At 45.1% G+C, this 16,557-nt stretch overlaps 1 long non-coding RNA gene and 1 pseudogene across 1 annotated transcript in view; both read right to left on the bottom strand.

Moving 5' to 3' along the window:
- Window positions 1-16,557, bottom strand: part of LOC138428229 (uncharacterized) — a 1,104,918-nt gene that overhangs the window by 440,003 nt on the left and 648,358 nt on the right. The window lies entirely within an intron of this gene.
- Window positions 3,998-4,124, bottom strand: LOC138431610 (small nucleolar RNA SNORA70; annotated as a pseudogene).

The following is a 16,557-nucleotide window of genomic DNA, read 5'->3' as shown; positions in this document are numbered from 1 at the left end:
TTATTGAGAGAGATACGCATTCCATAGACAGAATTCGGTCCATCTAAAAGGCAGAAATAGCCCCCGGAGAAACACATTCCACAGGCAGAGTGTGGGCCATCTCAGAAGGCCAGAGGCTCTGAGATATGGGGTGGTTAGTTTTATAGGTTGGGAAATTTCATAGGCTAATGAGCGGGAGGATTGTTCCAACTACTTTAGAGAAGGAATGGAGATTTCCAGGAATTGGGCCACCGCCCACTTTTTGGCCTTTTATGATCAGCCTTGGAACTGTCAGGGCACCTGTGGGTGTGTCATTTAGCTTATGGTAATGTATTATCGTCCCTGGTGGCTCAGATGGTAAAGAATCTCCTATAATGCAGGAGAGTTGGATTCAATCCCTGGGTTGGGAAGATCCCCTGGAGAAGGAAATGGCAACCCACTACAGTATTCTTGCTTGGCAAATCCCATGGACAGAGGAGCCAGGTGGTCTACAGTCCATGGGGTCGCAAAGTGTCAGACACGACTTGGTGACTAAACAGCAGCTGTGTATTGCAATGAGCGTATACTAAGGCTCAGGGTCCACTGGAAGTTGAGTCTTCTGCCATCTTGGACCTAGATGACTCTAACCAGTTTATGTCATATCCTCAACTGGTATCTCATTCTTTCAAAGGTTGTGCCCTGCCTCCCTCTTGTTTCACGTTCTTTTGAGGAATGACTTTGCAATTGCTGCAAGACGTTTTCCCTTGTTTCTTTACTCTTATGAATTCCAGCGTCTGTGTCTATTTCAGACCCAAGGAGTTGTTAGTGTCTCTGGTTTATAGTCATTATGAAAATCACCTCTTCTCATTACAGCCAATGCTGGCTTTACCTCTAAATGCCAGACTTGTCACCTCAAACTTGCCTCTTTATTCTGGTTGAGGATGAAGAGGAGAGACCACCCACCACTCTCAGCTGTCAAGGGGAAGAACCCCAGGACTCATCTTCTGGAAGGTTCTCACAGAACTCTACAGGAGGTGCCCCAGCTCTCTGAGCAAAGAAACAGTCCTGTATTTGCCCCCTTATTAAAACAAAGCAGAGATGACTCACAGGGACACAACCCTTCCCCACCTCCACACCTGGAAAAAGGGACAATGAGGGGACCAGATCCCAGTTGCCATCATGAAATTCTTAATACTTTAAAAGTTTACATTTTTTAAAAAAGTACATTTTCATTGATTGATTTATTATTTTTTTGTCATGACCCGAGAATTGTGGGATCTTAGTTCTCCCACCAGGGATTGAACCATGGTCTCATATGTGAAAGTGCAAAGTCCTAACCACTGGACTTCCAGGGAATTCCCTTAATAACAATTATATATATATATATATATATACATATATATATATATAAATATAAAAGAGGCTCTTTCCCATTTTGCAGCTGCTGCTGCTAAGTTGCTTCAGTCATGTCCAACTCTGTGCGACCCCATAGATGGCAGCCCACCAGGCTCCCCTGTCCCTGGGATTCTCCGGGCAAGAACACTGGAGTGGGTTGCCATTTCCTTCTCCAATGCATGAAAGTGAAAAGTGAAAATGAAGTCGCTCAGTCACATCTGACTCTTAGCAACCCCATGGACTGCAGCCTACCAAGCTCCTCCGTCCATGGGATTTCCCAGGCAAGAGTACTGGAGTGGGGTGCCATTGCCTTCTCCCTCCATTTTGCAGAAAGCTCTGCAAATTATGTAGTCAGTCCCTGGTGAGACATTTCTCCCATGACTTTCCCCACGTGCAGGGAGCCAGAGGGCACTTCTATCATACAGAACACACAGCAGGCAGGTGGCCATCAGCCCCCTGCTCCCAAGGCAATAGGTCAGAGCCTCTGTGTCAGTCTGACTTGGTCTTTTCAAGCTATATACTACAGAAACTCACCTAAACACATGTATTGTGATATAATCCACATACTGCAAAATTGACCCATGTAAAGTATATGGTTCAGTGGTTTTAGGAATATTCACAAATCTGTGCAGCCATCACCCCAGTCATGTTTAGGACATTTTTATCACCTCAGAAAGAAGTTCTGTTCCCATTAGCCGCCACCCCGTCAGCCCTTCTCCCCCCTGCTAGCCCTGTGTAATCGCAGATCTGCCTTCTGCCTGCCTGCTCTGTGCTTTCCCATGAACAGCAGTGCACCATTTTTGTTTTGTTGATCAGTCGTTCCGTCACTCTGACCCCCATGGACTGCAGCACACAAAGCTTCTCTGTCCTTAGCTATCTCCCAGAGCTTGCTCAAAACTCACGTCCATTGAGTCAGTGATGCCATCCAACCATCTCATCCTCTGTTGTCCCCTTCTCCTCCTGCCCTCAATCTTTCCCAGGATCAGGGTCTTTACTAATGAGTCGGCTCTTCCCATCAGGTGGCCAAAGTATTGGAGCTTCAGCTTCAGCATCAGTCCTTCCAATGAATATTCAGAGTTGATTTCCTTTAGGATTGACTAGTTTGATCTCCTTGCAGTCCAAGGGACTCTTAAGAGGCTTCCCCAACACCACAGTGTGAAAGGATCAATTCTTCACCACTCCACTTTCTTTATGGTCCAACTCTCACATCCGTCCATGACAACTGGAAAAACCATAACTTTGACTAGATGGACCTTTGTCAGCAAAGCGATGACCTCTGCTTTTTAATACACTGTCTGGGTTTGTCATAATAGCTTTCCTTCCAAGGAGCAAGCGTCTTTTGTGACTGGCTTCTTTCACTCAGCCTGCTCTTCTCAAGGATCATCCAGGTTGTAACCTGTGTCAGCATTTCGTTTTTCTTTATGACAAATATATATTTTATTATATCTAATTGTTTGGTTTCTGTTGGCAGCTATCTGTGAAACGTCTAGCCCGTGATTGAGGCTTATAGCATCTTTAATGCCTAGAGAGGGCTGACCGGTGATGCTCTTTTCCTGGACCAGCCTGGGCAGCAGAGGAAGACGCAAAGCCAGTTGTGTAGGAGGTGCCCCGGGCTGTGCCAGATGGTCCGTCACAGGGCTGCATTCAGGCCTCCTTTGTTCTCCCACGGTGGCTGTCCCAGAGGTGGGCCACCTTAGGAACACCTAGGTCTCCCTCGTTGGGAAGAGGGGAGGAGATCAAGGAAGCCCTTCCCTCTCTGAGCTGAACACACTCGATAATGAGGGAGAAGAATACTTGAGGAAATTAGCTGGTTGTCTCTTGTTCCTTTATTTTCACCCTTTGGTGTTTATGTAGAAAAACAAGTGAACTACTTCCCTGAAAGAACCACCTGATCTGGTTTAATTAGAAAAAAAATTGACATTTTACTCGTTCATTCACTCACTCCATCCTTCCTTCATTTCAGTTTTATTGAGGTACAATTGGCATAATTTGACATTTTATTTTGACAGGGAAGTGGGATTTAGTGGTAAGCGAGAGTGAGCAGGGAAAAGTACCAAGGCTGTCATGAGTACAGGCCCACCATTGGTCCAGGGGGCCATAATTAGGGATGTATTTGACCCCTCGTATCTTCCCTGGTAGCTCAGATGGTAAAGCGTCTGCCTATAATGGGCATAGACCTGGGTTCAATCCCTGGTTTGGGAAGATCCCCTGCAGAAGGGAATGGCAACCCACTCCTGTACTCTTGCCTAGAAAACCCCATGGACGGAGGAGCCTGGCATGCTACAGTCCACGGGGTCGCAAAGAGTCGGACACGACTGAGTGACGTCACTTTTCACTTTGGCCCCTCAGCCATCCGGGATGAGCGGCTTTTCAGCCACCGTGTTTCAGATTCATCCACGTTAAACGTAGCAAATCCCCGTTTCTTGGAGATGTGGACCTTCTGTCGGCCAGGGAACTTGAACTTGGCCTTGCAGAGGGCCTCAGTCGGATGCTCCTTGTTCTGCAACTTGGTGTGGATGGACTTTATGACTTGGCCAGTGTGGACCCTGGCCATTGTGCCCTAGGCCTTTCCAAAGGCACTGCACATACCAGTCTGCAGCCTAGACTGAGGGCAGCGGGCCAGTCACGAATGTCCCCTGGAAAGGGCTGTTTCCAAGGTCCCTTAGGGCAGCCCACTCAGGCAACAGGCTGCATATACTACCTGACATTTGCAGTCACTGCACACCAAGCCCCCATGGGGAATGGAGCCTAGTTGGCTTAATTGGCTGCAAATATAATTTGACATTTTAAAAATGATTTGTCAGTGTGACTTGCACATTTGAATACTTATTTCTAAAGGCTTCTAAACACTGTATTTGTTCTCAAAACAGCATCCAGAGGGATCCTGTTAAAACATCTGTCAGACCTCTCCTCAGCTGAAGCCCTCCAGTGGCCCAGGGTGACTCAGAGGAAGAGCTTGAGGCCCCTCAGTTTCCCCTCCCCGCTCTGAGGCCTCCATCTCTCAGATCTCTCCTCTTGCCCCAGTCCTGCTGGTCCTCAGGGCACCAGCTGGCCTCCCCCAAACACCAGACAGGATCCTCCCTCTCCTGGGAAACCTCTTCCCACATCTAAAATTTAATCCATTTTTCATCTAACACAGCCTGACTTTTTTTTTTCCCTAAAGCCCTTGTCATTATGTAATTTTCCTTTGACATTTTCCGTTTTTACTTTGTTCACTCTCCCTGAATATTCATTGGAAGGACTGATGCTGAAGCTGAAGCTCCAATACTTTGGCCACCTGATGCAAAGAGCCGACTCATTGGAAAAGACCCTGATGCTGGAAAAGATTGAGGGCAGGAGGAGAAGGGGACAACAGAGGATGAGATGGTTGGATGGCATCATCGACTCAAAGGACATGAGTCTGAGTGAACTCCAAGAGTTGGTGACGGACAGGGAGGCCTGGCGTGCTGCAGTCCATGGGGTCTCAGAGAGTCGGGCACAACTGAGCGATAGAACAACTCTTCTTCTCCCCTGCATGAATTCTATTTCAGCAGGGCAGGGTTGTATCCATTTCAGGCACTACTTTTCTGCAGAACAATTCCTAACATGGCTCTCAATAAATATTTGTGGGGTAAATGACACTCATGAATTCCAGGGAATTTTTGTCACCTTTCTGAGGAACAAGTATAATGTTAGTTTGTACGTATGGATGCGGTTGTTACAAGTTTTACCAATAAAAAGAGATAAATACATTATGTGAAGTCTTTCATTTTTTAAAATTTTATTTTCTATTGGAGTTTAGTTGATTTACAGTGTTGAGCTGGTTTCAGGTATAACAGCAAAGTGATTCATTTATATTGATATTAATACATATACATGTGTCTGTTCTTTTTCAAATTTTTTTAACATTTACATCATTACAGATTATTGAGTAGAGTTCCCTGTGCTATACAGTGGGCCGTTGTTGGCTATCTGCAGTTGTGTATAGGCGTTAATCCCAAGCTTCTAATTTATCCTTCCCATGCCCCATCTTTCCTATGTTGGTAACTCTAAGTTTTTTTTCGAAGTCTGCAAGTCTGTTTCTGTTATGTAAGTAAGTTCACTTATGTCATTTGTAAGATCTCACATAGAAAGTGAATAGATTTCTTTCTCTGACTTCATTTCGCATGGTAATCTCTGGGTTCATCCATGTTGCCGCAAATGGCATCATTTTATTCTTCTTTATGACTGCGTAGTATTCCGTTGTATGTATATACCGCTCTTCTTTAACCATTCCTGAACTGATAGACATTTAGGCTGCTTCCTTGTCTTGGCTATTGTAAATAGTGCTGCAATGAACATTAGGGTGCATGTATTTTTGAATTAGAATTTTGTCCAGTATATGCCTGGGAGCAGGATTGTTGGGTCATTCAGTTCAGTTCAGTCGCTCAGTCGTGTCCGACTCTTTGCGACCCCATGAATCGCAGCACGCCAGGCCTCCCTATCCATCACCAACTCCTGGAGTTCACTCAGACTCACGTTCATCGAGTCAGTGATGCCATCCAGCCATCTCATCCTCGGTCGTCCCCTTCTCCTCCTGCCCCCAATCCCTCCCAGCATCAGAGTCTTTTCCAATGAGTCAACTCTTCCCATGAGGTGGCCAAAGTACTGGAGTTTCAGCTTTAGCATCATTCCTTCCAAAGAAATCCCAGGGCTGATCTCTTTCAGAATGGACTGGTTGGATCTCCTTGCAGTCCAAGGGACTCTCAGGAGTCTTCTCCAACACCACAGTTCAAAAGCATCAATTCTTCGGCGCTCGGCCTTCTTCACAGTCCAACTCTCACATCCATACATGACCACAGGAAAAACCACAGCCTTGACTAGACGGACCTTAGTCGGCAAAGTAATGTCTCTGCTTTCGAATATGCTCTCTAGGTTGGTCAAAACTTTTCTTCCAAGGAGTAAGTGTCTTTTAATTTCATGGCTGCAGTCACCATCTGCAGTGACTTTGGAGCCCCCCAAAATAAAGTCTGCCACTGTTTCCACTGTTTCCCCATCTATTTTCCATGAAGTGATGGGACTGGATGCCATGATCTTTGTTTTCTGAATGTTGGGTCATATGTTGGCTCAAATTTTAGCTGTTCAGTGGTCATTTATAGCACATTGCTAAAACAATGAAAACCAGAATCATGGCAGACCTTGTGTTTACATGGTACTTTATGATTTTCCTGGGCTTACCTTCTATGAAATTACTTATTTTGGATAGCAGTACTATTTCCAGTTTAAATGACTTGCTCCAAGTCGCAGAAGTTGCTGACACCTTGATCTTGGACTTCTGACCACCAGACCTGTCAGAGAATTAATGTCTACTTTCTCAAGCCACTGAGTTTGTGTTACAGAAGCCACAGGAAACTCATGCAACCTTTTTTCCTGAGACAAGATACTGAAAGGAGAGAAAGTAGCCACCAGGGATGAAGTTAAGGGATGGGAAGCTTTCTAAGAAAGTGAAGGGCCTTAGTAGGAGTAAGAAAGTTTTGAGTACGTTGAAAACATAGGATAAAGGGTAAAAAAGTTGAATTAGGCAGTGATTTGGATCTCTGACCTTCTCTACAAGAAAACGAGAAAAGGAGGTTTATGAAACTGCTTTCTTGAACACTCCAGCCAGTGGGGCCAATGTGTGTTTATGGTGATAACTACATGTTGAAATCTTAAGAACAGTCTTAGAGGTGAGGCACCATCTCCTATTTATGTGAAAAAAATCATTAAAATAAAAAGAATAAGAGCTTAGAATTCAGATCAGTTACAAGTTGATAATGGTGTGAAGGGATCAACGGCCTGAAGATTAGAAGAAAACGAGAAGGTTGTCCAGTTCTTCTGTTCCTGGTTTCTCCTTGTTGGGGTCTCTGAGCCCCTCAGCTTTGGAATCTGATCCAGTCCCTATTCCTGAGTCAGGAAGAGAACTGCTCTGGCCCCTTAGACTTCTGAACAGGAGCTACAGATACACCAAGAGGGAGCCCCATGGTCTGGTGGAGATTGGCCAGGGTCACTGCTGGGTCCTGAGAAATCCTTGGTCCCTGTCCTCCTGTGCACCAGACTCTCCTCCTCCCTTCGCCTCTGGTCTCCAGGACAGAGCTTCTCCTGTAAACTAAACACAAGCTCAGGGAGAGCAGAACCCTTGTCCATTTGGTCCATTGCTATGTCCCAGCACCTTTGACAACCTCTGATGTGTTCTACATGTCAATGAATATGCCTTCAGTGAATGAATGAATAAATCAGTGTGTGAATCAGTGACTGAATCTGGCTGAATTCAGGGCACCATTCCTGTCTCTCAGAACTTTATGACTCCCAAGCCTTCCTATCCAAAGTATCTTCCATTACTAACAACTTTGAGTCACCTATTACCTTGATAAGGAAGTCCTTGAGCAAATAGTGACTAAGACTCGGTCGGTATGTCACTAGGACTCTCCCTCTGGATGACAATAACTTAGGGATGATTAACTCTTTTTGTATAACTGCCCTGGAAAATCTAAGACATTGGGTGAAATATCCTACTGAAGAACAAATAACATCTGTTACACTTGCCTTTTCTGCTTTTCCAGCAAGCTGGAATCAAGATTGCTGGGAGAAATACCAATAACCTCAGATATTCAGATGACCCCCACCCTTATGACAGAAAGTGAAGAACTAACGAGCTTCTTGATGAAAGTGAAAGAGGAGAGTGAAAAAGTTGGCTTAAAGCTCAACATTCAGAAAACTAAGATCATGGCATCCGGCCCCATCACTTCATGGGCAATAGATGGGGAGACAGTGGAAAAGTGGCAGACATTATTTTTGGGGGGGCTCCAAATCACTGCAGATGATGATTGCAGCCATGAAATTAAAAGACGCTTACTCCTTGGCAGGAAAGTTATGGCCAACCTAGATAGCATATTCAAAAGCAGAGACATTACTTTGCCAACAAAGGTCCATCTAGTCGAGGCTATGGTTTTTCCAGTGGTCATGTATGGATGTGAGAGTTGGACTATAAAGAAAGCTTTCTAGCACTGAAGAATTGATGCTTTTGAACTGTGGTGTTGGAGAAGACTCTTGAGAGTCCCTTGGACTGCAAAGAGATCCAACCAGTCCATCCTAAAGGAAATAAGTCCTGAATATTCATTGGAAGGACTGATGTTGAAGCTGAAACTCCAGTACTTTGGCCACCTGATATAAAGAACTGACACATTTGAAAAGACCCTCATGCTGGGAAAGATTGAAGGCAGGAGGAGAAGGGGACGACAGAGGATGAGATGGTTGGATGGCATCATCGACTCAATGGACATGGGTTTGGGTGGACTCCGGGAGTTGGTGATGGACAGGGAGGCCTGGAGTGCTGCAGTCCACAGGGTTGCAGAGTAGGACACTACCGAGCGACTGAACTGAACTGAGTAAGCCCATCAGTTCCCACCGAGGTAACCTGCTTTTAAGAAATTCTAGCGGTTCAGTGGTAAAGAATCCATCAGAGTTTGCTCATCATTGAGTCAATGATGCCATCCAACCATCTCATCCTCTACTGTCCCCTTCTCCTCCTGTCTTCAATCTTTCCCAGCATCAGAGTCTTTTCAAATGTGTTGGCTCTTCACATCAGGTTGCAGAAGTATTGGAGCTTCGGCTTCAGCATCAGTCCTTCCAATGAATATTCAGAACTGACTTTCTTTAGGATTGACTGGTTTGATCTCCTTGCTGTCGAAGGGACTCTCAAGAGTCTTCTCCAACACCACCGTTTGAAAACATCAATTCTTCAGAGCTCAGCCCTTTTTTATGGTCCAACTCTCACATCCATACATGACTACTGCAAAAGCCATAGCTTTGACCATATGAACTGTTGTCAGAAAAGTAATGTCTCTGCTGTTTATTATGCTTTCTAGGTTTGCCATAGCTTTCCTTCCAGGGAGAAAGTGTCTTTTAATTTTATGGCTGCAATCACCATCTGCAGTGATTTTGGAGCCCCCCCCCCCAAATAAAGTCTCTCAGTGTTTCCACTGTTTCCCCATCTATTTGCTGTGAAGTGATGGGACAGGATGCCATGATCTTAAGTTTTTTGAATGTTGAGTTTTAAGCCAGCTTTTTCACTCTCCTCTTTCACATAAGAGGACACTTAAATATGTCAGAAACATGATACAACAAATACAGGAGTTAAAATGAGATAGCAATGTGCTCTCCCCTGGCAAAACACTCAGGGAAGATGGTCCAAGGTGGTTTTGATGGCTCAGTGATGTTGGGACTTAGGCTTAACTGTCAATAAATCCATTCCTGAGATATGTCCCTCCCCCAGGCTATTTTCCAGCTGCTCAGGGATATTCCTCAACATCTTCTGTCTCTTGCTCTCTCCAGATCCATCTGGAACTGAAACTGTGGATTCTAGCTCTGAAATTTCCCTAACGCTCAGTCTCTTTTTCTGATTCTTACTGATCTAACAGGGATGAGCACCATAGCATCAGCCAGATCATTTCCAGACAGGTGCCCTCCTTCTGACACCTTCCTCTCAGTCAATACTACACCAGGCAGCCCAATGTGCTGTGCTTCCTAACCTGTTGATCTGGTTATGTTATTCCCCTGCTCTGTTCTCTCTCTCTCTCTCTCTCTCTCTCTCTCTCTCTCTCTTTTTAGTATAGTTTCTTTCCAATGTTGTTTTAGCTTCTTCTGTACAGCAAAGTGAATTAGTTGTACGTATACATATATCCTTTCTGTTTTTTTGCATTTCCTTCGCATTCAGGTCACCACAGAGCATTGAGTGGAGTCCCCTGAGCTCTACAGTAGGTTCTCATTAGTTATCTGTTTTATACATAGGGTATACATGCCAATCTGGATCTCCCAATCCCTCCCTCCACCTGTCCCCGCCTTGGTGGTGGTGGGTTATTTGCTAAGTCCTGTCCAACTCTTGTGACCCCATGGACTGTAGCCTCCAAGGCTTCTCTGCCCATGGAATTTCCTAGGCAAGAATACTGGAGTGGGTTACCCTTTCCTCCTCCAGGGGATCTTCCAGACCCAGGGATCAAAACCTCATCTCGAGCCCTCATCTCCTGCATTGCAAGCAGATTCTTTACCACTGAGTCACCAGGGTAGGTCCTACCCCCTTGAGAACCAGTATTTGCTTTCCATGTCTGTGTCTCTATTTCTGCTTTGCAAATAAGTTAATTTATACCATTTTCCTAGACTCCGTATAGGTGTGCTATTATATGATATACACTGTTCTTGTTGCTGTTCAGTCGCTAAGTCGTGTCTGACTCTTTTTGACCCCGTGGACTGCAGCACACTAGCCTTGCCTGTCTTTCACCATCTCCTGAAGTTTGCTCAGACTCATGTCTGTTGAGTTGGTGATGCCATCCAACTAGCTCATCCTCTGCTGGCCTCTTCTCCTTCTGCCCTCAATCTTTCCCAGTCTTTTCCAGTGAGTCAACTCTTCACATTAGGTGGCCAAAGTATTGGAGCACTGCTCTTGAAATGAAATCTAAACAGCTTGGCATGACTTTTGTTTGCACTGCCAGCCTCCTCTCCCACTAACCCTCCCACCTACCCCATGAGCCTCAAGGTCCAGCCAAGAGTAGGGGAAAACAGAGAGGAGTAAACTGAAACGCACTGAGGGCTTTCTGAATCATCATTGCTGTGGGCTGAGTGTTTGTGTGGCCCCCAGATTCATTTGCTGAAAGCCAGTCCCCCATGAGATAGTATTTGGAGGTGGGCAACTTAGGAGGTAACTGAGTCATGAGAACTCTGCTATTTTGCACACAGGCCTTATAGTAGCTTCACTGGCTCTCTGAGCTGACTCCTGGATCTTAATTCCTGGGCTGTAATGGTCAGTTTTGCCTGTTTCTCCCCAGAGACACTAAACTTCCTTATGGTCCTGGAGAGTCCCCTTCCACCGAGCCTCCTTGGGTGAAGGGAGCACCAGGATCTTTTACAGGGGTCGCAGGCAGGCACTTGCAGGCTGGAGAGGTTGAGGTTGAAATGGGCTCCACCAGTTCAGTGGGTATCAGGATCCTGGCTGGCTGGTTGCAAGATGATCCCTTCCTTCCCAGAAGTTTCCAGAAGAGGCAGCCAGGCCTGGCCTGTGGCTGTGCTTACTGAGTCATGGACTTATTAGGAACCAAAGCTGCGGGTGGTCCTCAGAGGGCACATTCAGCATAACTAGAAACATGCCAGGGCTGGTGAATGGGGCCTGGCCAGTATCGCTGCACTGAACTCAGAAGGTTCTCAGTAGATTTCAGGGCCTGGATCCGTTCACACTGTGTGGATCCGAACCTTCCTGCTGAACTCTTCCAAAGGGCTCTGAGTTCTCTCCTGGGGACCTGAGCATCTTTCGGGGTCAATGGGACCCAGGCTGTCTGTGAATACCAACTCCAGGGGGCTCAGATACCCCTCAGCTCTACTGGGGAAGGAGCTGCTTTCCAGGGTCAGATTATAGAGCCCTGGGACAGAAGAAGTGATGAAAAGAAGTTTGGGCTTTGCCAATCACCATGGCATCTTAAATAGGGCCTTTCACTTCTTATGCCCGAGTTTCTCCCATAAAACAGAGATAATGCCACCTGCCTCGTCAACTACACAGATCCTGGAAGGGTTATCCCCCTGTCTCCTTTCCATCCCCTCTTCCTCCCATCCAGAGCTGTCTGTCAGGTGCCTGCCATGTGCTAGCCCCAGTTTTAGACAACTTGGGATACATTAATGAACAAAATTGACAAATATCTCAGCCCTCATGGAGTTTATGTAAGAGCAAGGGAATACACATATAAGAAGCACAACAAATACACAAATAAGAAGCATAAAAAGGAAGTGAAGTGTTGAGTAATTAAAATGACCTTAAGTGCAGGACTTCCCTGATGAACCACTAGTTAAGACTCTGGGCTTCCAATGCAGGGGGCACAGGTTTGATCCCTGGTCAGAGAACTGAGATCCCACATGTAGGGTAGCCAAAAATATGTAAATAAATAAAATGACCATAAGCGCATGATTGGTAAAGAGAAAAGAAAGGACTACAAGGCAAGGAAACCCGAATTATGAGTGACAAAGGACCATTAAGATCTGGTGCACTGGCTGTCAAATCTTAGCTCAGGATACCTTTGCATTCTAAAATTCATCATTTATGTGGATCCTATACGTTTTTACCATATTAAAAATTGAAGCAGAAAAGTGTTGGAAATATTTATTTATTTAAAAATGACAATAAACCTATTATATGATCATTTGAATATAAAAGGTGACTCTATGTTCTAAAACAACAAAACCTTAGTACGAAACATGCAACTGATTTACATTTTTGAGAATCTTCTCAATGTCTGGCTTAACGGAAGACAGTTGGACTTTCTCATCTGCTTCTGAATTCAAACCCTTACCATATCACATGTCATGAAGCCTCTGAAAAGCTCTACTAGACATTTGTGAAAGGTTGAGAGTGAAATAAACAATTATTTATGTAAATTTTTACTTCACAGACGCCAGGAAAAAGGCTCAGGGACCCATAGCCACCCTGAAACACACTTTGAGAACCACCACTCGGGTGTATTCCAGTTTCATTTCAAATGAGAAAACAGGGTCCCAATGTGAGTTTCTGAGGTCTCACAGCTGATCAGTAGCTCTTACTGAGGACCGGATGCACAACTTCTTACCTTAGCCCAAGATTCTCTCCCCAGCAGAAGGTTTATTTGTTCCTTGATCATTTTGATGAAATGCAAATGCCTAGGTACTTAATCACACTCAAAATGAAGGCACAAGTTTTGAAATAAATAAGGTACCAACGCAGCGGCCACCCACAGCACAAGGTAAGCCGTACAGGCCCTCGGAGCACAGCTGTCAACGGCATGCTTACTAGTCCATCCATCTCACTGGGCTCCAGTTTGCACAATGTCCCTTTGTGCTTTCTGAAAAGCCTGTGTATCTTAGGTGTAGCCTTGTGTACAGTAAGAGGAGTCATTACATTATCAGTAATTATTCCCTTTGATGAATGGAGCAGAGGTGGTTTAAGCCGAGTCTAGATGGAAGGAGGAGAGGTAATGAGCTGCTCTGTGTCAGTTGGTCACACTTAGAAGAGCATCTTATGTCCTGGACAGGTGTATTTGACACACCTCAACTTCAGTCCCAGGAGGCCCCAATTTGGCTTAATCACAGCCAGCTAGTGTGAATGGATCAGCTCCTCTCATTCAGGGACTGTGGGGACATAGTTGCTAATTGTCACATTTGATTTTGATTCCTGGAAGGACAGGCCCTTGGAGAGAGTGTGGTCTGAACAAGTAGTGCCTTCTCTGAGCTCCCCAGGTGTTGTAGGCATTAGTCATCTAGGTGTTATCAAGATGTAGAAAGTCCTGACTGCGTTGGGAGTGAGTCACTGGACTCCATCAAAGACCGATGACAAAACAGAGACGAAACAGAAAAGTCCATATGGTGTCCTTCATTCAATGAGCCCGCCAGGGATTGTGCAAGCAAAGACTTCACCACCTGGAGGGGAAGGTGGTGTTCCTGCAGCCGCCTGACCCCTGCGCCAGCTGACTGGGGTCCAGGGAACTGCTGGGTATCTCTAAGCTGGTGCACCAGACCTGTTATGTTCATCTACGACCTCTGGTCTCTCGGGGTGGTCTGTCCCCATTTTAGACTGTAAAAATGTAAAATCAGCCACACGGGGACAAGGTACAGGGGCTTCTGGGGATGAGGGAAGGGGACTCTGCAAGAGAAATAAATGAGTTGTTATTAGAATTAGGAAGAGCAGCTCCAGAGACTTGAAGTTTATTTTTTCAACAAACAGCTCTGACTAAAGGACCTATATTTTAAGATTTGAGTTCCTTGTTTTTCTTTGGACATTTTTTTGATATCATAAAATAATTTGGCTGATAAGGCTTTTATGGCCATCATAAATTTGAATTGTTAAATATTTACCGTGCTTACTGAGACTTTGGAGTAAGTTTAAGGTGACATTAAATGCACCGTACTCTACAAAATAACTCATTTTCACATTTCCCTTTTTAGATTTTCAACACTTTGCTTGTAAAAGATTAAACTGAAAAAACTAAGTTCAGTCACTCAGTCATGTCTTTGTGACCCATTGGACTGTGGCCTGCCAGGCCCCTCTATCCATGGGATTCTCCAGGCAAGAATACTGGAGTGGGTTGTCATTTCCTCCTTCAGGGGATCTTCCCAACCCAGGGATCGAACCTGAATCTTTTGTGTCTCCTGTGATTGCAGGCGGATTCCTTACCCCACTGAGCCATCGGGGAAGCTTGCTTTTAAAGCTGTACTATAATTAAGCATAGATGGAAAAAAAACCCTGAGCCTGTAATTACTGTCTCGTGAGAGGGCTCAATATGAGACAGCTTAAAAAAAGAAGTCATTGCTATAAAATCTAGAGAAATGACCTAGCCAAAAGTTAGAATATATACCTAATTTTACACTATGTTTAATTCTAATGTTAAATATTGGTGGTTTAAAGAACTATTGACTTACTTCTATTGAAATGGCCTTTACATACACTTATGTCTCTGCACTTGTTTTTGGCTGCCTTGGGTCTTCACTGTGGCGCTGGGCTTTCTCTAGTTGTGGCTCAAAGTCTTCTCTTGCTGTGGTTCATGGGCTCCAGAGCCCATGGGTTCAACAGTTGTGACGTGTAGGCTTGGTTGCCCCTCTGCACATGGGATCTTAGCTCTTTGACCAGGAATTGAACAAGCACCCACTGCATTGGATGGCAGATTCTTAACCACTGGACAATCAGGGAAGTCCCCAAGAACTGGATATTCTCATAGGTGACATTCACTCATCTGTCTCACTTACGATTGGGGACAGTCACTCATCTAATACCCTGACGTCAGGCTTTCTGCATCCGGTCAATATTGTGGGGCTATGTAATATGAGAAGCTTTGCTTTTGTTTCTGTCTGATAGAGTTAATGCCCATCTTCTGTGTATCCTAAGGGCTCAGACCCCATACTGAATTTAGCATTTTCATAAGAACATTCTAGATCTACCAAGTCAGATACACCATGTTTTCCCCAGTGATATAATATGGTGAATGAGAACACGTAGGCTTCTTAATGCTGCCTGCTCCTGTTTCTCCCGGCATTAATTCACCCATCAGGTGCAAGTGTGCTCAATCACTTTAGTTGTTTCCGACTCTTTTCAACCCCATGGACTGTAGCCCATCAGGCTCCTCTGTCTGTGGGATTCTCCAGGCAAGAATATTGGAGTGAGTTATCACTCTCTTCTCCACAGCAGGTAGAAGATGGTCAATAAGCATTTACTCTGGGGGGGCTTCCCAGGTGGCCGTACGCAGTAAAGAATCTGCCTGCCAATGTAAGAAAGGAAGAGACGTGGGTTCAATATCTGGTTCAGGAAGATCTGGGTCAGCAATAAGTGGCAACCCACTCCAGTATTCTTGTCTGGAAAACTCCATGGACAGAGAAGCCTGGCGGGCTGCAGTCCACTAGGCCACAAAGGGGTGGAAAAGACTGGGCGACTGAGTTCATACATACAGACACATAAATATTTACTGAATGAATGTCAGGAAGAGGTTGCAGTAGGAAAAATAATGTATTACAAAGTCATTAAATCACAAAGTTTATCACAAAATTCCCATCTTGATAAATTTCTTTTTTTTTTTTTAAACGGTTGCTTACTGGTGGACACACAGGATGAGCAGGAATTTCAGGAAAAACTGGGAAAGTTAGGCAGAGACCATAACCCGGCTGTGCTCCCAGGCATCTGGCTTGGCCCTCACGGGAAGATAACGTGAGTCCCCCCCTGGAACCTCCAAACCCCTCGCCTGGAGGGCCAAGCTGACCACTGACCTCTGCAGCTTTTGGAATTTTTGAAATGACACTGCTTGACCAGAAACACGGTGTCTCAAGTCAGCCGCTCCCCACCGCCAAGCCCACACCGGGCTCAGGCCCTCGGCTTTTATTCGTTATTATGGACAAGCCTCCCGCCTTTTGCCCCATCTTGACATTTTCCTGATGGAGACTGTCCGCTTCACAAAGGGTTAAGTAAATTTGCTTGTTAAGTAAAATCAGCTAAATTATTTTCTTTTCCTTTTTTTTTAAAATTTCATAGGAGTCTAGCTGCTTTGCAATGCTATGTTAGTTTCTGCTGTACAGCAAAGTGAATCAGCTGTAGCTATATACCACATCCCCTCTTCTTCTGGATTTCCTTCCCATTTAGGTCACTGCAGAGCACTGAGTAGAGTTTCCTGAGCTACACAGCAGGTTCTCATTAGTTACCTATTTTATATATAATAT

The sequence above is a fragment of the Ovis canadensis genome, chromosome 1, assembly GCF_042477335.2.
Source record: "Ovis canadensis isolate MfBH-ARS-UI-01 breed Bighorn chromosome 1, ARS-UI_OviCan_v2, whole genome shotgun sequence".
Taxonomy (NCBI): domain Eukaryota; kingdom Metazoa; phylum Chordata; class Mammalia; order Artiodactyla; family Bovidae; genus Ovis; species Ovis canadensis.
Note: the sequence above shows the minus strand (reverse complement) of the source record. Positions and strands in the feature narration are given on the sequence as shown.